Genomic DNA, 23470 nt, shown 5'->3' on the forward strand with positions numbered 1-23470 from the left:
CCTGATGAAAGCTGGAATGAGGTTTGTGACATTGCACAGGAGACAGGGATCAAAACCATCCCCATGGAAAAGAAATGCAAAAAGCAAAATGGCTGTCTAGGGAGGCCTTACAAATAGCTGAGAAAAGAAGAGAAGTGAAAAGCAAAGGAGAAAAGGAAAGATATAAGCATCTGAATGCAGAGTTCCAAAGAATAGCAAGAAGAGATAAGAAAGCCTTCCTCAGCGATCAATGCAAACAAATAGAGGAAAACAACAGAATGGGAAAGACTAGAGATCTCTTCAAGAAAATTAGAGATACCAAAGGAACATTTCATGCAAAGATGGGCTTGATAAAGGACAGAAATGGTATGGACCTAACAGAAGCAGAAGATATCAAGAAGAGGTGGCAAGAATACACAGAAGAACTGCACAAAAAATATCTTCAAGACCCAGATAATTACTATGATGTGATCACTCAGCTAGAGCCAGACATCCTGGAATGTGAAGTCAAGTGGGCCTTAGAAAGCATCACTATGAGCAAAGCTAGTAGAGGTGATGGAATTCCAGTTGAGCTCTTTCAAATCCGGAAAGATGATGTTGTGAAAGTGTTGCACTCAATATGCCAGCAGATTTGGAAAACTCAGCAGTGGCCACAGGACTGGAACAGGTCAGTTTTCATTCCAGTTCCAAAGAAAGGCAATGCCAAACAATGCTCAAACTACCACATAATTGCACTCATCTCACATGCTAGTAAATTAATGCTCAAAATTCTCCCAGCCAGGCTTCAGCAATATGTGAACTGTGAACTTCCTGATGTTCAAGCTGGTTTTAGAAAAAGCAGAGGAACCAGAGATCGAATTGCCAACTTCTGCTGGATCATCGAAAAAGCAAGAGAGTTCTAGAAAAACATCTAGTTCTACTTTATTGACTATGCCACAGCCTTTGACTGTGTGGATCACAATAAACTGTGGAAAATTCTGAAAGAGATGGGAATACTAGACCACCTGACCTTCCTCTTGAGAAATCTGTATGCAGGTCAAGAAGCAACAGTTAGAACTGGACATGGAATAACAGACTGGTTTCAAATAGGAAAAGGAGTACCTCAAGGCTGTTTATTGTCACCCTGCTTATTTAACTTATATGCAGAGTACATCATGAGAAACGCTGGACTGGAAGAAACACAAGCTGGAATCAAGATTGCCAGGAGAAACATCTATAACCTCAGATATGCAGATGACACCACCCTTATGGCAGAAAGTGAAGAGGAACTAAAAAGCCTCTTGATACAAGTGAAAGTCGAGACTGAAAAAGTTGGCTTAAAGCTCAACATTCAGAAAACGACGATCATGGCATCTGATCCCATCACTTCATGGGAAATAGATGGGGAAACAGTGTCAGACTTTATTTTTCTGGGCTCCAAAATCACTGCAGATGGTGACTGCATCCATGAAATTAAAAGACGCTTACTCCTTGGAAGGAAAGTTATGACCAACCTAGATAGCATATTAAAAAGCAGAGACATTACTTTGCCAACAAAAGTCCGTCTAGTCAAAGCTATGGTTTTTCCTGTGGTCATGTATGGATGTGAGAGTTGGACTGTGAAGAAGGCTGAGCACAGAAGAATTGATGCTTTTGAACTGTGGTGTTGGAGAAGACTCTTGAGAGTCCCTTGAACCACAAAGAGATCCAACCAGTCCATTCTGAAGGAGATCAGCCCTGGGATTTCTTTGGAAGGAATGATACTAAAGCTGAAACTCCAGTAGTTTGGCCACCTCATGCTAAGAGTTGACTCATTGGAAAAGACTCTGATACTGGGAGGGATTGTGGGCAGGAGGAGAAGGGCATGACAGAGGATAAGATGGTTGGATAGCATCACTGACTCTATGGACGTGAGTCTGAATGAACTCTGGAAGTTGGTGATGCACAGGGAGGCCTGCCGTGCTGCGATTCATGGTGTCGCAAAGAGTCGGACATGACTGAGCGACTGAACTGAACTGAGGTCATCTGGGAAGACCCTGGATGCCATACATATTTGTTAATATGCAACGTATGTTTTTCTCTTTCTTACTTATTTCACTGTTTATAATAGACTGTAGGCTCATCCACCTCAAAAGAGTTATTTTTTAAAGTCTGAGTGATATTCTGTTCTATATATGTACCACAGTCTCTTGATCATTAATCTGATAATTGACATCTAGCTTACTTCCATGTCCTAGCTGTTGTAAATAATGTTGCAATGAACATTTAGCACATGTATCCTTTTCAGTTTTGGTTACCTCAAGGCATATGCCAAGTAGTGGGATTGCTGTGTCATTGGTAGTTCTCCTCTCAGTTTTTTGAGTAATCTCCATTCTATCTTCCATACTGGCTGTGTCAATTTACATTACCAATGACAATGTAAAAGTGTTCACTTTTATCTACACCCTTTCCAGCATTTATTATTTGTGAATTTTTTGATGATGGCCATTCTGACTGGTGTGAGGTAATATCTCATTGTAGTTTTGATTTGCATTTCTCTAATAATGAGTGATGTTGAGCATTTTTTCATGTGTTTGTTAGCCATTTGTATGTCTACTTTGGAGAAATGTCTGTTTAGGTCATTTGCCTACTTTTTGATTGAGTCAATTGTTTTTCTGGTATTGAGTTGTATGAGCTGTTTGTATATTTTGGAAATTAGTCCTTTGCTGTTTGTTTCATCTGCTATTATTTTCTTCCAGTCTGAGGGTTGTCTTTTCACCTTGTTTGTAGTTTCCTTTGCTGTGCAGAAGCTTTTAAGTATAATTGGCCTCACTTGCTTATTTTTGCTTTTATTTCCATTACTCTAGGAGATGGGTCATAGAGGATCTTGCTGTGATTTATGTCATAGAGCGTTCTGCCTATGATTTCCTCTAAGAGTTTTATAGTTTCTGGTCTTACATTTAGGTCTTTAGTCCATTTTGAATTTATCTTTGTGTATGATATTAGGAAGTGTTCTAATTTCATTCTCTCATAAATAGCTGTCCAGTTTCCTCAGCACCACTTATTGAAGAGACCTTTTCACCATTGTATGTTCTTGCCTCCTTTGTCAAAGATAAGGTGCCCATAGGTGTATGGGTTTATCTCTGAACTTTCTTTCTTGCTCCATTGATCTATATTTCTGTTTTTGTACCAGTGTCATATCCTGATGGCTGTAGCTCTGTACTATTGTCTGAAGTCAGGAAGCTGATTCCTCTAGCTCCATTCTTCTTTCTCAAGATTGTTTGACTATTCGGGGTTTTTTTGTGTTTCCATATGAATTGTGAAATGTTGTTTTCTACTTCTGTGAAAAAATGCTATTGGTAATTTTATAGGGATTGCATTGAATCTGTAGGTTACATTTGGTAGTATAATCATTTTCATAATATTGATTCTTCTAACCCAAGAACATGAAATATCTCTCCATCTGTTTATGTCATCTTTGATTTCATTCAGTGTCTTATACTTTTATACATACAGCTCTTTTGTCTCCTTAGGTAGGTTTATTCCTAAGTATTTTATTCTTTTTTGTGTGTGATGGCCAATGGGATTGACTCCTTAATTTTCTTTCTGACTATTATTAGTACAAACAGATATGTATGCAAGGAATGCAATTTATTTGTGTATAGTTCTCTTTCTTAATCAATCAAATCACTTAATAAGACCAAGAGCCATGTTCAAGCACAATATTGTTTATAAATAGTACCATGTGTCCTGGGTCAAACATTTTACTTTAGCAATTTACCTTTTATTTGACTAAACTTATAGAAGAATATGCATTACTTTCTCTTTGGAAATGCTACTGTTAATGACTAATAGCTCTGAGTTAACCTTGGTCCCTTGGGGGGTGGGAAGAAAATGTTCTAAAGAACTATTAATACATCTTTAATGTTGAACGCAGTTGCTGGTGTGAATAAATTTGCTTAAGCTCCTTCCTCCCTTCCTCCATCTCTCTCTTCTATTTATAGAATAGTGGCAAATACAGTCAGTGCTCTGTAAACACAAGATTAATATATTTAGATTCAATCAACTGTGGACCAGTTTGTTAGAACCCGAAGTGCAGAACCAGGGAACACAGAGGGTGGACTGCCACTTTAGATAAGGGACTTGAGCATCCAAGGATCTTAGTATCCATAAGAGGGTCCTGGTACTAATGCACCCAGACACCAAGGGATGACTTGAAAATCTTTGAAAATTATGAAGGTAGAAAAATGTTAATAAAAAGTTTAATAAAATCAAAGACTCAGTTAGTACTTGGATTAATTTAAAATTTTTCATGTATATCAGATTCAATATACTGTTTAACACATTTATTTTGTAAGAAAATTAAGATGAAGATTATTGAGTGCACACATGCACTCTTTTACCTAGAGTGTGCATGTGTGTTAAGTCGCTTCAGTCATGTCTAACTCTTCGTGACCCTATGGACTGCTGCCCATCAGTCTCTTCTGTCCATGGGATTCTCCAGGCAACAATACCAGAGTAGGTTGCCATGCCCTCCTAAAGGGGATCTTTCCAGCCCAGGTATCGAATCTGTGTCTTGTATGTCTGCTTCATTGGCAGGTGGGTTCTTTACCACTAGTGCCACCTGGGAAGTCTTTTACCTAAGAAAATTATACTCAACTCTTTTGCAGAAATTTTTTACTTAACTAAAGGACGCTTTGTCATGGAACTCTAAAGAAAAAAAAAATAAATAAAACTTTAAACAAAATGTACAGTTTTGAATTGCTTAATTCAAATACTTAACAGTTTATTTTAATCTTGGCAGACTTGAAAGAAAACAATTTTACAGAATACAACTTTGATGAAAGAGGTGAAAAGGGGCAATATCAAAGTCTGATGAAGATACAGAATCAAAGTGATAAATGCTTTAGTTTACAATTGCTCTTGGTAAAGTTCTTTTCTATGGCATAGCCAAATATGTTTTCTGAGTATTCTAAACTATATGGTGTGTCTTATTTTTAAAGTGCCTTAGTTTCAGTTTCTTTAAACAGTAGAATAAAAATATAAACTTATACCTGTGGTGGATTCATTTTGATATTTGGCAAAACTAATACAATTATGTAAAGTTTAAAAATAAAATTAAAAAAAAAAAAAACTTTGTAAAAACTGACTCGGGTTGCAAGTTGATTCATGATATATTTGGCTAAAGTGCCAATTTTCTCATACAAGAATAAATAATACCCATCTTTATTAGTCAGTGTTCACTAGCGAATCAGAAACAATAAAATGTTACAGGGAGAGTTCTAGTTTGAGTCCAAAAGCAGAATGCTGGCAGAATTCCTTCTAGCAAGAGGAGGTGATATTTTTGTCTATTGAGACCTTTGACTGATTGATGAGTGATGAGGCCCACTTATCCTTAGGAGAACCTTCTGCTTTCCTCAAAGTTCACTGATTTAAATATTAATCTTTTCTGTATATTTCTTTTTTTTAATAAATATTTTTTTATTTTATTTTATTTTTAAACCTGAAACACTGTATTAGTTTTGCCAAACATCAAAACGAATCCGCCACAGGTATACATGTGCTCCCCATCCTGAACCCTCCTCCCTCCTCCCTCCCCACACCATCCTTCTGGGTCGTCCCAGTGCACCAGCCCCAAGCATCCAGTATCGTGCATTGAACCTGGACTGGCAACTCATTTCATACATGATATTACACATGTTTCAATGCCATTCTCCCAAATCTTCCCACCCTCTCCCTCTCCAACAGAGTCCATAAGACTGTTCTATACATCAGTGTCTCTTTTGCTGTCTCGTACACAGGGTTATTGTTACCATCTTTCTAAATTCCATATATATGCATTAGTATACTGTATTGGTGTTTTTCTTTCTGGCTTACTTCAGTCTGTATAATAGGCTCCAGTTTCATCCACCTCATTAGAACTGATTCAAATGTGTTCTTTTTAATGGCTGAGTAATACTCCATTGTGTATATGTACCACAGCTTTCTTATCCATTCATCTGCTGATGGACATCTAGGTTGCTTCCATGTCCTGGCTATTATAAACAGTGCTGTGATGAATATTGGGGTACACGTGTCTCTTTCCCTTCTGGTTTCCTCAGTGTGTATGTCCAGCAGTGGGATTGCTGGATCATAGGGCAGTTCTACTTTCAGTTTTTTAAGGAATCTCCACACTGTTCCCCATAGTGGCTGTACTAGTTTGCATTCCCACCAAGTGTATAAGGGTTCCTTTTTCTCCACACCCTCTCCAGCATATATTGCTTGTAGACTTTGGGACTGCAGCCATTCTGACTGGTGTGAAATGGTACCTCATAGTGGTTTTGATTTGCATTTCTCTGATAATGAGTGATGTTGAGCATCTTTTCATGTGTTTGTTAGCCATCTGTATGTCTTCTTTGGAGAAATGTCTATTTAGTTCTTTGGCCCATTTTTTGATTGGGTCATTTATTTTTCTGGAGTTGAGCTGTAGGAGTTGCTTATATATTTTTGAGATTAGTTGTTTGTCAGTTGCTTCATTTGCTATTATTTTTTCCCATTCTGAAGGCTGCCTTTTCACCTTGCTAATAGTTTCCTTTGATGTGCAGAAGCTTTTAAGGTTAATTAGGTCCCATTTGTTTATTTTTGCTTTTATTTCCAATATTCTGGGAGGTGGGTCATAGAGGATCCTGCTGTGATATATGTCAGAGAGTGTTTTGCCTATGTTCTCCTCTAGGAGTTTTGTATATTTCTAAATACAGATAAAAATCTATGCTGCTGAATAGCATAGGGAGCTCAGCTTCATATTCTGTGATGACCTAGAGGGGTGGGATGGTAAGGGTATAAGGGAGGCTTAAGGGAGAGGGTACATATGTGTACGTATATTTGAATCACATTGTTGTACAACAGAAACTAACACAACATTGTAAACAAGTATACTCTAATGGAAAAAAAAAAAAAGACTCCATAGTTCTAGTGCAGGGATGCATGTTTAATCCCTGGTCAGGGAACTAAGATCCCACATGCCACATGGCATGGCCAAAAAAATAAAGATTATTTTTTCATATACAAACAGCTCATATAACTCCATAGTAGCAAAAATAAATTTAAAAAATTAGGCAGAGGACCTAAATAGATATTCCTTGCCCAACTCTTAGAGACCCTGTGGACTGCAGCCCACCAGGCTCCTCCATCCATGGGATTCTCCAGGCAAGAGTACTGGAGTGGGCTGCCATTGCCTTCTCCAAAGAAGACATAGAGATGGCCAAAAGTCACATGTAAAGATGTTCAGCATCACTATTATAGAAATAATAATCAAAGCTAAAATGAGGTGCCACCTCATACCATTCAGAATGGCCATCATTAAAATGTCTACAAATAACACATGCTGGAGGGGATGTAGAGAAGATGGCACCCTCTTACATTGTTACTGGGAGTGTTAATTGGTGGAGTCACTATTAAGAACAGGATGGAATTTCCTTAAAAAACTAAGAACAGAGTTACCTTATGATCTAGCAACTTCACTCCTGAGCATATATCTGAAAAAAAACGTAATTCAAAAAGATACACCCATAATGTTCACAAGAGCATTGTTCATAATAGCCAAGACAAGGAAACAACTTAAAAATCCATCTATGGATGATTAATGGATAAAGAAGATATAACATATTTAAAATGGAATATTAGTTGTTTAGTTGCTATACTCTGTTTGATTCTTTTGCAGCTCCATGGACTATAGCCTGCCAGCTTCCTCTGTCCATGTGATGTCCAAGAAAAAATACTGGAGTGGGTTGTCATTTCCTTCTCCATGGGATCTTCTCAACCCAGGAATTGAACCCACATCTCCTGCATTGGCAGGTGGAGTCTTCACTATTGAGTCAACAGGGAAGCCCCATAATGGGGGTATAAAAACAATCTGCTTTCCTCAAAGTTCACTGATTTAAATGACAGTGAAAGTCATTCAGTGATATCTGACTCTGGGACCCCATGGGCTATACAGTCCATGGAGTTCTCCAGGCCAGAATGCTGTAGTGGGTAGCTGTCTCCTTCTCCAGGGGATCTTTCCAACCCAGGGATTGAACCCAGGTCTCAGGTATTGCAGGCGGATTCTCTATCAGCTGAACCACCAGGTTTTAAATGATACTTGCATCCAAAAACACCTTTACAGAAATATACATAAAACGGTTTTCCCAAATATCCGAACCCTTGTTCAGTTGTTAAGTTGTGTCCAACTTTTTGACCTCATGAACTTCAGCATGCCAGCCTTCTCTGTCCTTCACTCAATGTCCCTATCTCTCAGTATTTGCTCAAACTCAGGTCTATTGAGTTAGTGATCCTATTTAACCATTTCATCTTCTGTCGCCTCCTTCTCCTCTTGCCATCAATATTTCCCAGAATCAGGGTCTTTTCTAATGAGTTGGGTCTTTGTGTCAGGGGGCCAAAATATTGGAACTTCATCATCAGTCCTTCCAATGAATATTCAGGGTTGATTTCCTTTAGGATTGATTGGTTTGATCTCCGTGCAGCCCAAGGGACTCTCAAGAGTCTTCTCAAACCCCACAGTTTGAAAGCATCAATTCTCTAGCACTTAGCTTTCTTTATAGTCCAACTCTCACATCCATACATGACTACTGGTAAAACCATAACTTTGACTATATGGACCTTTGTAGGCAAAGTGATGTCTCTGCTTTTCAATATGCTGTCTAGGTTTGTCATAGCTTTTTTTTTTTCCAAGGAGCAAGCTTCTTTTAAATTTCATACCTGCAGTCACTGTTTGCAGTGATTTGAAGCCCAAGAAAGTAAAATGTATCATTGTTTCCACTTTTTCCCCATCTATTACGCATGAAGTGATGGGACCAGATGCCATGTTTTGTAGGTTTTTTCATGTTGAGTTTTAAGCTAGCTTTTTCATTCTCCTCTTTCACCTTCATCAAGAGGCTCTTTAGCTCCATTTCACTTTCTGCAGATGAAGTATCATCTGCATGTATGAAGTTATTGATATTTTTTTCTGGCAATCTTGATTCCAGCTTGTGCTTCATTAAACCTGACATTTAATGTGATATAATACTTTTCCCCAGTGAAGTGAAGTTCCTCAGTCATGTCCAACTCTTTGCAACCGTGTGGACTATAGCCTACCAGGCTCCTCCATCCATGGGATTTTCCAAGCAAGAATACTGGAGTAGGTGGCCATTTCCTTCTCTAAGGGATCTTCCCAATCCAGGGATCGAACCAAGGTCTCCCACATTGTAGGCAGACGCTTTACCATCTGAGCCACTACGAAAGCCCCCAGTGGCTCAGTGGTATAAAGAATCTGCTTTCAATGCAGGAGGCTTGCAGGAGACATGGGTTTGATCCCTGAACCCCTGGAGAAGGTAATGAAGGTACCTAGGAGAAGGACATGAAGATCCTTTGGAAATGAAGAAAATGAAGGTCCTGGAGAAAGTAATGCAGAACCTGGAGAATTAAATGACAACTTACTCCACTATTCTTGCCTCAAAAATTCCATGGACAGCGGAGCCTGGCAGGCTACAGTCCATGGCATCGCAAAGAGTTAGACAACACCAAGTGACTACAACTACACAGCAACAACTCTGCATATAAGTTAAATAAGCAGGGTGACAATATACAGCCTTTACATATTTCTTTCTCAATTTTGAACCACTGTGTTGTTCCATGTCCAGCTCTAACTGTTGCTTCTTAACCTGCATACAGGTTTCTCAGGAGATAGGTAAGGTGGTCTGGTATTCCCATCTATTTAAGAATTTTCCAGTTTGTTGTGATCCACATAGTCAAAGGCTTTAATGTTGTCAATGAAGCAGGAGTAGATTTTTTGGAGAAAAATGATTGATTTTTCTATGATCCAACGGATATTGGCAATATGATCTCTGGTTCCTCTGCCTTTTTAAAATTCAGCATGTAAATCTGCAAGTTCACAGTTCACATACTGTTGAAGCCTAGCTTGAAGGATATTGAGCATTATCTTTCTAGCATGCAAAATGAGTTTAATTGTTTAGTAGTTTGAGCATTTGGGGGCATTGCCCTTCTTTGGAATTGAAATGAAAACTGACCTTTTCCAGTCCTGTGGCCACTACTTAGTTTTCCAGATTTGCTGGCATCTTGACTGTAGCACTCTAACAGCCTGGACACATGAAATTAACCATCACAGCATCTCAAAAGAGTATTCTGAATATTAAATTAATTTATACATTTAAACCACTTAAGACATTGCTGGCACATAACCTTCATTAAATGTTAACTCCTATTATTGTTGCAGTGACTAGTATTCAAACAGTTACGTGGTTAAAGCGGTATTGAGAAAAGTGACTTCTGCTTTATAACTTGTATGAGAAATATTTTCATTGTTTGAACAATGAGACATTTTAAGTGATCATGAGAAACAGCAAACATGATGTAGATAACAGCTTCCTACTAAATTGTCTGATGTTCTCATTCACATTAAACCTTTGCACAGAGAAGTACATTTATGTGTCTATCCCAGGGTAAATACACTGGGGGGAAAATTACTTTTACCTTGCTTTCTTTGACAGTTAAGAGATGCAACTCTTTCCTTTCCAATGGTAGCAAGAGTTCCATTCCTCAGATCTGATGAGAAAAGGTGGCTTGCTTCCTTTTAAAGTTTGTTCTTTCTCTTTCTCTCTTCCTTTTACTACTGCTGGGGAATTAGTGAAAAATAAAGGTCCATCTCACAAAATCTTATCACCAGTGTACTTACATTATTCCCACTTAGTTCAAGTGGAGAAGTTCATTAAAACCAGGAAAATTGTGAAATATACATGGTTCCCAAGAGGATTTCGCCTTCCACCAAATCAATTATTCATGAATGAAAAAGTTTAGAGGCTTGCCTTTCCTCTGTGCACCTACTTCATTCGTTGGGTTCTTTACTTCTGGCTTGTTGATCTAACAACTGAAGCCCAAAGTTCAGAGATCAGCAGTTTCTTGCTCTGACATGATGATATTCCATCCTTCTTCATTAATTTTAAAATCTGTCAAGACTTTTTTATTGTTGTTGTTTACTTCTTTGAATCATAGTTTTAGGAACACTCAGATTCTTTAATAAAACATGTTTTTTCTCAAACAACTCTGACTTCCCATTTATTTAAAGATGGTTTGAAATTGCTATTTTTGATTGTGAAAACACTTATCTCTTACTTTTTGCATGGGATTTTAATTTCTTTTTTACTTCTCGTGTCATATGAGAGTTCATTCCCTGTGCAGTTTGCTACTTCTGGTATGAAAAAGCATTATTCTGCCACCTCTGTTTTGTCCCAAGTTCTTTTATTCTCAGCTTTATTAATAAGTAATCTTCTAAAGGACTCTGTTCACATTGTAGTTATATTCATTCTGGCTGGAAACAGCCAGTGTGGAAGGAAGAAGGGAAGCTTGAAGCTACTCAATTGCACAAATTGAGAAAATGAGGCAAAGGTGTCTTGAGTGGCCATCACCACCAACTCCTTCACCTCCTGGCCCACTCCCCAGTCATTGCTCTTCCTCTGCTTTAAGATCCTTCTACCCCTGAGAGGCTGATTTTTATTTGAGAGTTATTATCTCATGGTACCTCTTAATTTCTTTTATATATGAGGGTCATAGGAAGAGAGCAATGTTTAACCCAAAGAAATAAGCATTGAACATTCAAGGATAGGTGATTACATATTCTATTTGTTTGAGAGGCTTAAAGAAGTTCTAACCATTAAGTAGGTTGAATTGGATTTCTCATAAGCACACTAAATGTAATAGAAGCTTCTGATCTCCCACCCTAATCCCTCTACTGTGCTGATGTAGTCATCCTCGAATTGCATACAGTATCATCTGCTAAGGACTCATGACTGTACACATCTCAAGAAAATCCCTATCCACCAATTGAAGGCACCTAGCTTGAAAATTTCCTGGCAGTTATTCTCCCTTTGGAGACGGCCATGACCAAGGCCAATCACTGCCTGATACCCAGGAAATAATCTGAGCCACTCACCTAGTAACCATTCAGTCTCTTCAATTCCTCATAGGCTCAGCCTGAACTGGCTTCAAATAAACTCAGAACTTTGTGTAGTTTCTACCCATCTTTACTCTGCTTCCTTTGCCTCATAGGGTTCCCCATGGAGAATTGCCTCAAAATTATTTGCACAAAAGTATACCATTAGGTCCTGCATCTAGGCGACAGGACTTAAGGCCCTGAGCATATATTTAGGGAACCAGCAAAATATGGAACATAAAAGAGAGAGGGATTTCTTTTTTTTTTTTTTCTTTCAGAAAGAATTTGGTGTTTCAAATTTTAGAAAACAAAATTGCCTCACTTATCACAGAGGAAATAAAAATTTTGACTTCATTATTTCATAATTGTTGAGGAATTTTATTTTATTTTTTAACTGGAGTAAAATTGTTTTACAATGTTGTGCTGGTTTCTCCATACAGAAATGTGAATCAGTCATAATTATATTTATATCCCTCTCCCCCTTATGTGTTCTTCCTGCCCACCACACCCCCTGCCTCCAGGCCACTCTGCTAGGTGGTCACAGAGCACGAAGCTGGAATTTGTGTTATATAGCAACTTCCTACTAGCTATCTACTTTACACATGATGATGTATATATGTCAATGCTACCCCTCAATTTCTTCCATGCTCTTATTCCTCCACCATGTCCACAAGTCTGTTCTTTATGCCTGCATCTCCATTTCTTCCCTGCAAGTAGATTAATCAGCACTATTTTTTTGGATGTCATATATATGCATTAATACATTACTTGTTTTTTCTTTTTCTGATTTCACTCTGTATAACAGGTTACTACTATTATTATTATTATTATAGTTTCATACTGCTTTTCTTTTTAATTACATCAAAAAGGGCACCTCATCTCTTTAAAGCTTCATCTACATGTCTTAGATGAAACAGGTAGATAAAAACATTGTTTTTCCAGTGGTCATGTATGGATGTGAGAGTTGCATTATAAAGAGAGCTGAGTGCCGAAGAACTGATGCTTTTGAAATGTGGTGTTGGAAAAGACTCTTGAGAGTCCCTTGGACTGCAAGTGCTTCTTCCAGCCCAGCGTTTCTCATGATGTACTCTGCATAGAAGTTAAATAAGCAGAGTGACAATATACAGCCTTGACATACTCCTTTTACTATTTGGAACCAGTGTGTTGTTCCATGTCCAGTTCTAACTGTTGCTTCCTGACCTGCATATAGGTTTCTCAAGAAGCAGGTGAGGTGGTCTGGTATTCACATCTCTTTCAGAATTTTCCACAGTTAATTGTGATCCACACAGTCAAAGGCTTTGGCATAGTCAATAAAGCAGAAATAGATGCTTTTCTGGAACTCTCTTGCTTTTTCCATGATCCAGCGGATGTTGGCAATTTGATCTCTTGTTCCTCTGCTTTTTCTAAAACCAGCTTGAACATCTGGAAGTTCATGGTTCATGTATTGCTGAAGCCTGGCTTGGAGAATTTTGAGCATTACTTTACTAGCGTGTGAGATAAGTGCAATTATGCCATAATTTGAGCATTCTTCAGCATTGCCTTTCTTTGGGATTGGAATGAAAACTGACTTTTGCAGTCCTGTGGCCATTGCTGAGTTTTCCAAATTTGCTGGCATATTGAGTGCCGCACTTTCACAGCATCATCTTTCAGGATTTGATGGAGCTGAACTGGAATTCCATCACCTCCACTAGCTTTGTTCATAGTGATGCTTCCTAAGGCCCACATGACTTCACATTCCAGGATGTCTGGCTCTAGGTCAGTGATAACACCATCGTGATTATCTGGGTCATGAAGATCTTTTTTGGACAGTTTTTCTGCATACTCTTGCCACCTCTTCTTAATATATTTTGCTTCTGTTAGGTCCATACCATTTCTGTCCTTTATCGAGCCCATCTTTGCATGAAATGTTCCCTTGGTATCTCTAATATTCTTGAAGAGATCTCTAATCTTTCCCATTCTGTTGTTTTCCTCTATTTCTTTGCATTGATCGCTGAGGAAGGCTTTCTTATCTCTTCTTGCTATTCTTTGGAACTCTGCATTCATTTGCTTATGTCTTCCCTTTTCTCCTTTGCTTTTTGCTTCTCTTTTTTTTCACAGCTATTTGTAAGGCCTCCCTAGACAGCCATTTTGCTTTGTTGCATTTCTTTTCCATGGGAATGGTCTTGATCCCTGTCTCCTGTACAATGTCATGAACCTCTGTTCATAGTTCATCAGGCACTCTATCTTTCAAATCTAGCCTCTTAAATCTATTTCTCACTTTCACTGTATAATCATAAGGTATTTGATTTAGGTCATACCTGAATGATCTAGGGGTTTTCCCTACTTTCTTCAATTTAAGTCTGAATTTGTCAATAAGGAGCTCATGATTGAGCCACAGTCAGCTCCTGATCTTATTTTTGCTGACTGTATAGAGCTTCTCCATCTTTGGCTGCAAAGAAAATAATCAATCTGATTCTGGTGTTGACCATCTAGTGATGTCCATGTGTAGAGTCTTATCTTGTGTTGTTGGAAGAGGGTGTTGCAATGATCAGTGTGTTCTCTTGGAAAAATTCTATTATCCTTTGCCCTGCTTCATTCAGTATTCCATGGTCAAAATTGCCTGTTACTCCAGGTGTTTCTTGATTCCCTCCTTTTGCATTCCAGTCCCCTATAATGAAAAGGACATCTTTTTTGGGTGTTAGTTCTAAAAGGTCTTGTAGGTCTTCATAGAACCGTTCAACTTCAGCTTCTTCAGCATTACTGGTTCAGGCATAGACTTAGGTTACTGTGATACTGAGTGGTTTGCCTTGGAAACGAACAGAGATCATTCTGTTGTTTTTGAGATTGCATCCAATTATTGCATTCCGGACTCTTTTTTTTAACCATGGTGGCTACTCCATTTCTTCTAAGGGATTCCTGCCCACAGTAGTAGATATAATGGTCATTTGAGTTAAATTCACCCATTCCAGTCCATTTCAGTTCGCTGATTCCTAGAATGTCAACGTTCACTCTTGCCAGCTCCTGTTTGACCATTTCCAATTTGCTTTGATTCATGGACGTGACATTCCAGGTTCCTATGCAATATTGCTCTTTACAGCATCGGACCTTGCTTCTATCACTAGTCACATCCACAACTGGGCATTGTTTTTACTTTGGCTCAATCCCTTCATTCTTTCTGGAGTTATTTCTCCACTGATCTCCAGTAGCATATTGGGCACCTACTGACCTGGGGAGTTCCTCTTTCAGTATCCTATCATTTTGCCTTTTCATACTGTTCATGGGGTTCTCAAGGCAAGAATACTGAAGTGGTTTGCCATTCCCTTCTCCAGTGGACCACATCCTGTCAGATCTCTCCACCATGACCTGCCCATCTTGGGTGGCCCTACGGGCATGGATTAGTTTCATTGAGTTAGACAAGGCTGTGGTCCTAGTGTGATTAGATTGACTAGTTTTCTGTGATTATGGTTTCAGTGTGTCTGCTTATATGCAGAGTACATCATGAGAAACGTTGGGCTGGAAGAAGCACAATCTGGAATGGAGATTGCTGGGAGAAATATCAATAACCTCAGATATGCAGATGACACCACCCTTATGACAATAAGTGAAGAGAAAATAAAAAGCCTCTTGATGAAAGTGAAAGAGGAAAGTGAAAAAGTTGGCTTAAAGCTCAATACTCAGAAAAAGAAAATCATGGCATCTGGTCCCATCACTTCATGGGAAATAGATGGGGAAACAGTGAAAACAGTGTCAGACTTTATTTTTTGTGGCTCCAAAATCACTGCAGATTGTGACTGCAGTCATGAAATTAAAAGACACTTACTCCTTGGAAGAAAAGGTATGACCAACCTAGATAGCATATTCAAAATCAGAGACATTACTTTGCCAAGAAAGGTCCGTCTAGTCAAGGCTATGGTTTTTCCAGTGGTCATGTAAGGATGTGAGAGTTGGACTGTGAAGAAAGCTGAGCGCCGAAGAATTGATGCTTTTGAACTGTGGTGTTGGAGAAGACTCTTGAGTCCCTTGGACTGCAAGGAGATCCAACCAGTCCAGTCTAAAAGAGATCAGCCCTTGATGTTCTTTGGAAGGAATGATGCTAAAGCTGAAACTCCAGTACTTTGGCCACCTCATGCGAAGACTTGTCTCATTAGAAAAGACTGTGATGCTGGCAGGGATTTTGGGCAGGAGGAAAAGGGGGCGACAGAGGTTGAGATGGCTGGATGGTATCACCAACTCGATGGACATGAGTTTAAGTGAAATCCAGGAGATGGTGCTGGACAGGGAGGCCTGGTGTGCTGCAATTCATGGGGTCGCAAATAGTTGGACATGACTGAGCCACTGAACTGGACTGCAAAGATATCCAATCAGTCCATCCTAAAGGAAATCAGTCCTGGGTGTTCATTGGAAGGACTAATGTTGAAACTGAAACTCCAATACTTTGGCTACCTGATGCAAAGAGCTGACTCATTTGAAAAGACCCTGATGCTGGGTCAGATTGAGGGCAGGAGGAGAAGGGGATGACAGAGGATGAGATGGTTGGATGGCATCACTGAAGTAATGGACATGGGTTTGGGTGGACTCTGGGAGTTGGTGATGGACAGGGAAGTCTGGCATGCTGTAGTTCATGGGGTCACAAAGAGTCAGACACGACTGAGCAACTGAACTGAACTGAATTGAACATGTCTTAACCCAGCACCAGTAGTTGGAAAGGCTATCTCTTGCACATCCCTATTTGTTTTCCATTCATTCAAAACTGCATTCCTCTGTAGATTCATGAAGGCAAATTATGTAATTTGTAGCATTTACAAATTTAATCATATTCATATCTTTTATTTACAGGTGAATCCTCCAAATGAAGAGCATTAATGAGTTGCTGGGTGGACAATGCCTGCTGTAGGGATTTGTACTTGTCTGCTCTAGGAGCCAATTCTGGTCCAGAGAGATATGGGAAGCTCTGGTGTATACTATGTATGGAAGTCAGATCATTTCCATAACCTTTTCAGAACTGCATGCATATTTTACTGGCATACAGAGAAAACCCAAGAGTTTATCCTTCCATGGCAGTAGGCTTCTTGTTGATTATGGAACTGCTCAAATTTAAGTGGACCTCTTATTAGATGGTCTATATCTCTTTAGTTTTTCAACTCAGAACCATGTCTTTCTATGCCTGAATCTCACATTCTAGGGCATCTAGATCCACTGGTGCCAAGCACATCCTATCCATAAAATAATAAGCACATTCCTTGCTATTCTGTATCTTTTAATTCTGTCTGATTGAAGGGTTTTACATCTCATTTCTGTTCTGTCTCGGGACCTCCTCATTTGACATTATTATTAATATTTAGGTTCACTTACACCCTGATGCTTGGAAATATTGAAGGCAAGAGAAGGGGACAACAGAGGATGAGATGGTTGGATAGCATCACCGACTCAATGAACATGAGTTTGAGTAAACTCCGGGAGGTGGTGATGGATAAGGAGGCCTGGCGTGCTGTGGTTCATGGGGCTGCAAAGAGTAGGACACAACTGAGCAACTGAACTTAACTAAACTGAACTGAGGTTGACTTAGTTTGATGCTTTGCTCTCTCTCTCTCTCTCTTTTTTTTTTTTTAACCACTTTATTTTTTTTTTAATTGAAAGATATTTGCTTTACAGAATTTTGTTGTTTTCTGTCATACATCAAGAATCAGCCATAGGTACACCCATTTCCCCTCCCTCCCAAGCCACCCTTTCATCTCCCTCCTCACCCCACCCTTCCAGATTGTCACAGAACCCCTGTTTGAGTTCCCTGAATTATACAGCAAGTTCCTATTGGCTATCTATTTTATATATGTTATTTAAAATTTTAATGTTACTCTCTTTTACATACCCCTCTTTCTTGTCTCTTCACAGGACCCCCTGTAAATGGATAGTCCACCTACACATCTTCCAGGATAAGTGTACCAACATCAGTTCATCCCTCAGGCACCACTGACTCACTGTGTTTTAGAAAATGCCCTCAGTGATTCCCTAACAATAGAATAAGACAAACAGAGGGGAAGCAATCAAACAGGCAGGGAGCTTTCCACTGCCAAAATGTCAAATAGATTAAGCCCTTAATTCAACCACCTTCAAGTACCATGAGGTCCCAATGGAGTGAAAAATGAGCTGATTTCTTGAACCTCTACATTGACCTCATCTTATCAACCAGGGTTTCTCACTAGGGGAAAGCTATCTTACAACCACCCCCACCTCATCCACACTGCAATAACTAGAGCTCTCAGAACAGGGTCAAAAATCTTTTCCTACTGTGACTACATCTACTGCTAGCTAGCTTTTATTGTACATCCATTATGTGACAGGAACTGTGCTAGATATTTTTAGAGACATTGTTTGTAATTCTTATCACTGTGAGTAGACTAGGTACTAATTAGCTCCATCTTGCAAATGAAGTTGTGAGTTAAAGGGGTTCAAGCCAGACATTTAGTGGCAAATGTGGATATAAAGCCACCTGTGTTTGAGCTCCAAGCCTTGGTAATATTATCTCCCTTTTATTATTGCCTTATAACTACTCACCTCAGCCTAACAAGTATCCATTTGCAGAGTCCGTTGTGTTAGTTATCTACTGCTACATAGCAAGCTTTGTTATGGACATTTATTATCAATGAATGTGCCAGCTGGACTTCCTTCTTTTCTGAAACTTACTGTCCTTGTCTAACTGTTAGGAAGATTCATTCCCTTAACAGACACACAAATATAGAGAATACTGGTGACCTTATGACTTATGGTCACCAATGGGGAGAGAGCATGGGAGACAGATGGATGGAGGGATTGGGATTAGCAAATGGAAACTATTATACAAAGTATGAGTAAACAACAAAGGATGAGTATGGCACAGGGGACGATATTCAACATCCAGTGATAAGCCATAATGGAAAAGAATGGGGAAAATAGTGTATTTATATGTATAACTGAATCACTTTGCTGTATGGTAAATAATAACATGACAATGTAAATCAATTGTACTACAATGAAATAAACTTTTATAAATAAAAACATTAATTTCCTTGAAGCTGCATTCCTTCAAACCCTATCAACTTATTACTGTTGGCTGGGGAATTGCCTTCATGTCCTAAAGGTTTCCCCTTTTCTGTCCCAAGGGCAGCAGGAGGGTCTGTCTCCAGTGTGTTACCTGGAGTCTTACAAATATAACCTAATCAAATGGGTGACAGCTCTACACCATTGCTGTATTCTATTGGTTAGAAGCAAATTACACCTCAAGGGGAGGGGATCCTACCAGGAGTGGGTTACTGGGAGGGTCATATTAAGGGCTTCTGTCAGACTCCTTTGCCAAAGTTCTCACATGGCTGTCAATAAATGTGCCATGCTTTCCTAACAAGCATGGCACTGAGCACAGGAGATGAAGTTCCTGCCTCAGTGGCTGGTCCTAGCTGCCATTTTCCTGCCAGAATTAAGTGGGGAAGATATTATGTAGACACTTTGCAGGGTGACAGGGTGGCAGGGTGACAATTTGGCCAAAAAATACTTTGTTACCTGAAATGAAATGTTCTTTATAAAGCCAAAGTATGTATTTTTCCTCCAAAAGAAAAATAGAAAGTCATCTGTTGCTGGAGAAACCATAACCTTTCCCTGTGCTTATTTAAACAAAACAAAACATATTCAGGACTCTTCTCTGTAGGAGCAGAGCTTCTGCTGTATGATGGTGAGAATAAACAAAGAATAAAAATCCAATTAAAAATTATATTTTGTCTTGTGGAAAGTATTTTATTCTTGAGATTGGGGGAAGTTCCATTCAAAAGTCTCCTCCTCCCCCCTTGCTATTTTTGTCTTGTTTGCTTATGAAATTTCATTTGCTAAGATGAAAACACATCTTAAAATTGAAGAATTTGGATTGGCCTTATGTATATTCTCTATGGAATGAATTCTTCAGTTACTGTTGGAAAACTATCTCAAAGTGGATGTTATGTCTTCTTTTTCTAGATGAGGAGGTGTATGCTGTTGGAGATTTTCCTCACCTACTTCTTCCAAAAGGCCCACATCATCCAGGATCTGGGGAGATGTGTGTGGCCTCAAGAACCAAGTCATCTAAATCCCATCTGCATGGCAAACAGAACATTTCTAAGGATTCAGATCAGATCAGATCAGTCACTCAGTCGTGTCCGACTCTTTGCAACCCCATGAATCACAGCATGCCAGGCCTCCTTCTCCAATCACAGACTCCCGGAGTTCACTGAGACGTCCATTGAGTCAGTGATGCCATCCAGCCATCTCATTCTCTGTCATCCCCTTCTCTTGCCCCCAACCCCTCCCAGCATCAGAGTCTTTTCCAATGAGTCAACTCTTCGCATGAGGTGGCCAAAGTACTGGAGTTTCAGCTTTAGCATCATTCCTTCCAAAGAAATTCCAGGGCTGATCTCCTTCAGAATACACTGGTTGGATCTCCTTGCAGTCCAAGGGACTCTCAAGAGTCTTCTCTAACACCACAGTTCAAAAGCATCAATTCTTCAGTGCTCAGCCTTCTTCACAGTCCAACTCTCACATCCATACATGACCACAGGAAAAACCATAGCCTTGACTAGACGAACCTTTGTTAGCAAAGTAATGTCTCTGCTTTTGAATATGCTATCTGGGTTGGTCATAGCTTTCCTTTCAAGGAGTAAGTGTCTTTTAATTTCATGGCTACAATCACCATCTGCAGTGATTTTGGAGCCCCCCAAAATAAAGTCTGACACTGTTTCCACTGTTTCCCCATCTATTTCCCATGAAGTGATGGGACTGGATGCCATGATCCTCGTTTTCTGAATGTTGAGCTTTAAGCCAACTTTTTCACTCTCCTCTTTCACTTTCATCAAGAGGCTTTTTAGGTCATCTTCACTTTCTGCCATAAGGGTGGTGTCATCTGCATATCTGAGGTTATTGATATTTCTCCCGGCAATCTTGATTCCAATTTGTGTTTCTTCCAGTCCAGCGTTTCTCATGATGTACTCTGCATATAAGTTAAATAAACAGGGTGACAATATACAGCCTTGAGGTACTCCTTTTCCTATTGGAACCAGTCTGTTGTTCCATGCCCAGTTCTAACTGTTGCTTCCTGACCTGCATACAAATTTCTCAAGAGGCAGATCAGGTGGTCTGGTATTCCCATCTCTTTCAGAATTTTCCACAGTTTATTGTGATCCACACAGTCAAAGGCTTTGGCATAGTCAATAAAGCAGAAATAGATGTTTTTCTGGAACTCTCTTGCTCTTTCCATGATCCAGTGGATGTTGGCAATTTAACTGTAGATGTTTAACTAATGGGCAAACAATTTTTTTCATTCCTTCTGTTTGTCTTAGGCATTCTTTTCATATATATCTTTGCTCTATGAGTCTAGGCCTGTGCTAAAGGGGCAGTATTTTATTCATTATTGTGGTGACTACATAAGAGCTTGTCAATTCAGGCTCTTAAGTTCTCTCTTGAAAAACTCAAATGACTACAGCCATAGTTTAATTTTACACTGAAAATCACAAAAACAGTAAAAATAAATGTATAATAAAAAAGCATTCCTTAGTTCAACATATGAGAACTAAATGTAACTTTATTTTTATTTATTTATTTTAGCGGTGCTGGGTCTTCATTTCAGAATGCTGGCTTTCTCTAGTTTCAATGCACAGACTGTCCCACAGCATGCGGGATCTTAGCTACCCAGCAGGAATCAAACCCATATCCCCTGTACTGGAAGGCAGATTCTCAACCACTGGACCAGCTGAAAGTGTTAGTTGCTCAGTCATGTTCAACGCTTTGTGACTCTGTGAACTGGAGCCTGTCTATGGGTTTTCTAAGGCAAGAATACTGGAATGGTTTGTCATTCCCTTCTCCAGGGGATCTTCCCAACCCAGGGATTGAACCTGAGTTGGTAAGTCCATAAATGTAATTTTTAAACCAATAGGCATTATTTTTCCACAGTTATTTGTACCATACTAAGAAAGAACTTGATGCTTTTGAACTGTGTTTTTGGAGAAGACTCTTGAGAGTCCCTTGGACTGCAAGGAGATCCAACCAGTCCATTCTGAAGGAGATCAGCCCTGGGATTTCTTTGGAAGGAATGATGCTAAAGCTGAAACTCCAGTACTTTGGCCACCTCATGTGAAGAGTTGACACATTGGAAAAGACTCTGATGCTGGGAGGGATTGGGGGCAGGAGGAGAAGGGGACGACAGAGGATGAGATGGCTGGATGCCATCACTGACTCGATGGACGTGAGTCTCAGTGAACTCCGGGAGTTGGTGATGGACAGGGAGGCCTGGTGTGCTGTGATTCATGGGGTTGCAAAGAGTTGGACACGACTGAACTGAACTGAACTGAACTGATAGGATATGTTTTCCAAATGATTTTGGAAGATTAGCACCTGCTGCTTTTAAGTAAACGAAAACATTTTTATTCTTTATAAATTGTCCTCATTTCCACTACAAGTGCCAAACAGAAGTACACAATCTGTCAGTATCTCCATAACAAAAGCCACAACAGAAAGTGGTTTAGAAAATCTTACTAGGGAAGTGATAATATGTTTTCTTTACTTTTTGTGGCTGCTTACTAATTTCTACAGACTGACTAACTTTTACATTCTCTATGAGGGACACGGGAAGTGCACCAGCAGCGATGGACCGTGCAGAACCCCACCAGCTGCAACGGACCACGTGGAAGAATGCTGATTATGACGGGCCACACAGAAGCATGGCCTAGAGGAGCTACTCCTCGCCCAAGGTCAGGGGCAGTGGCCGAGAGGAGCTTCCCCATGCCTGAGGTCAGGGGCAGTGTCTGAGAGGAGCAAACCTACATCCAAGGAGCAGAGGCTGCACGGGCACAGGAGGGCCAAGAGGAGCTACTCCACGTTCAAGGTCAGTTGGGGCAAACTTGTCCAAGGTAAGGAGCAGTGGCTGTGCTTTGCTGGAGCAGCCGTGAAGAGAAACCCCACATTCAAGGTAAGAGAAACCCAAGTAAAACAGTAGGTGTTGCGAGAGGGCATCAGAGGGCAGACACACTGAAACCATAATGACAGAAAAATGGTCAATCTGATCACATGGACCACAGCCTTGTCTAACTCAATGAAACTAAGCCATGCCATGTGGGGCCACCCAAGATGGGCCGGCCATAGTGGTGAGGTCTGACAGAATGTGGTCCACTGAAGAAGGGAATGACAAATCACTTTAGCATTGTTGCCTGGAGAACCTCATGAATAGTATGAAAAGGCAAAATGATAGGATACTGAAAGAGGAACTCCCCAGGTCAGTAGGTGCCCAATATGCTACTGGAGATCAGTGATGAGATAAATCTAGAAAGAATGAAGGAATGGAGCCAAAGCAAAAACAATACTCAGTTGTGGATGTGAGTGGTGATAGAAGCAAGGTCCGATGTTGTACAGAGCAATATTGCATAGGAACTGGAATATTAGGTCCATGACAAAGGCAAATTGGAAGTGGTCAAACAGGAGATGGTAAGAGTGAACATCAACATTCTAGGAATCAGCAAACTAAAATGGACTGGAATGGGTGAATTTAACTCAGATGAGCATTATATACCTCTACTACTGTGGACAGGAATTCCTCAGGAGAAATGT

The sequence above is a fragment of the Bubalus bubalis genome, chromosome 7, assembly GCF_019923935.1.
Source record: "Bubalus bubalis isolate 160015118507 breed Murrah chromosome 7, NDDB_SH_1, whole genome shotgun sequence".
In the NCBI taxonomy this organism is placed as follows: Eukaryota; Metazoa; Chordata; class Mammalia; order Artiodactyla; family Bovidae; genus Bubalus; species Bubalus bubalis.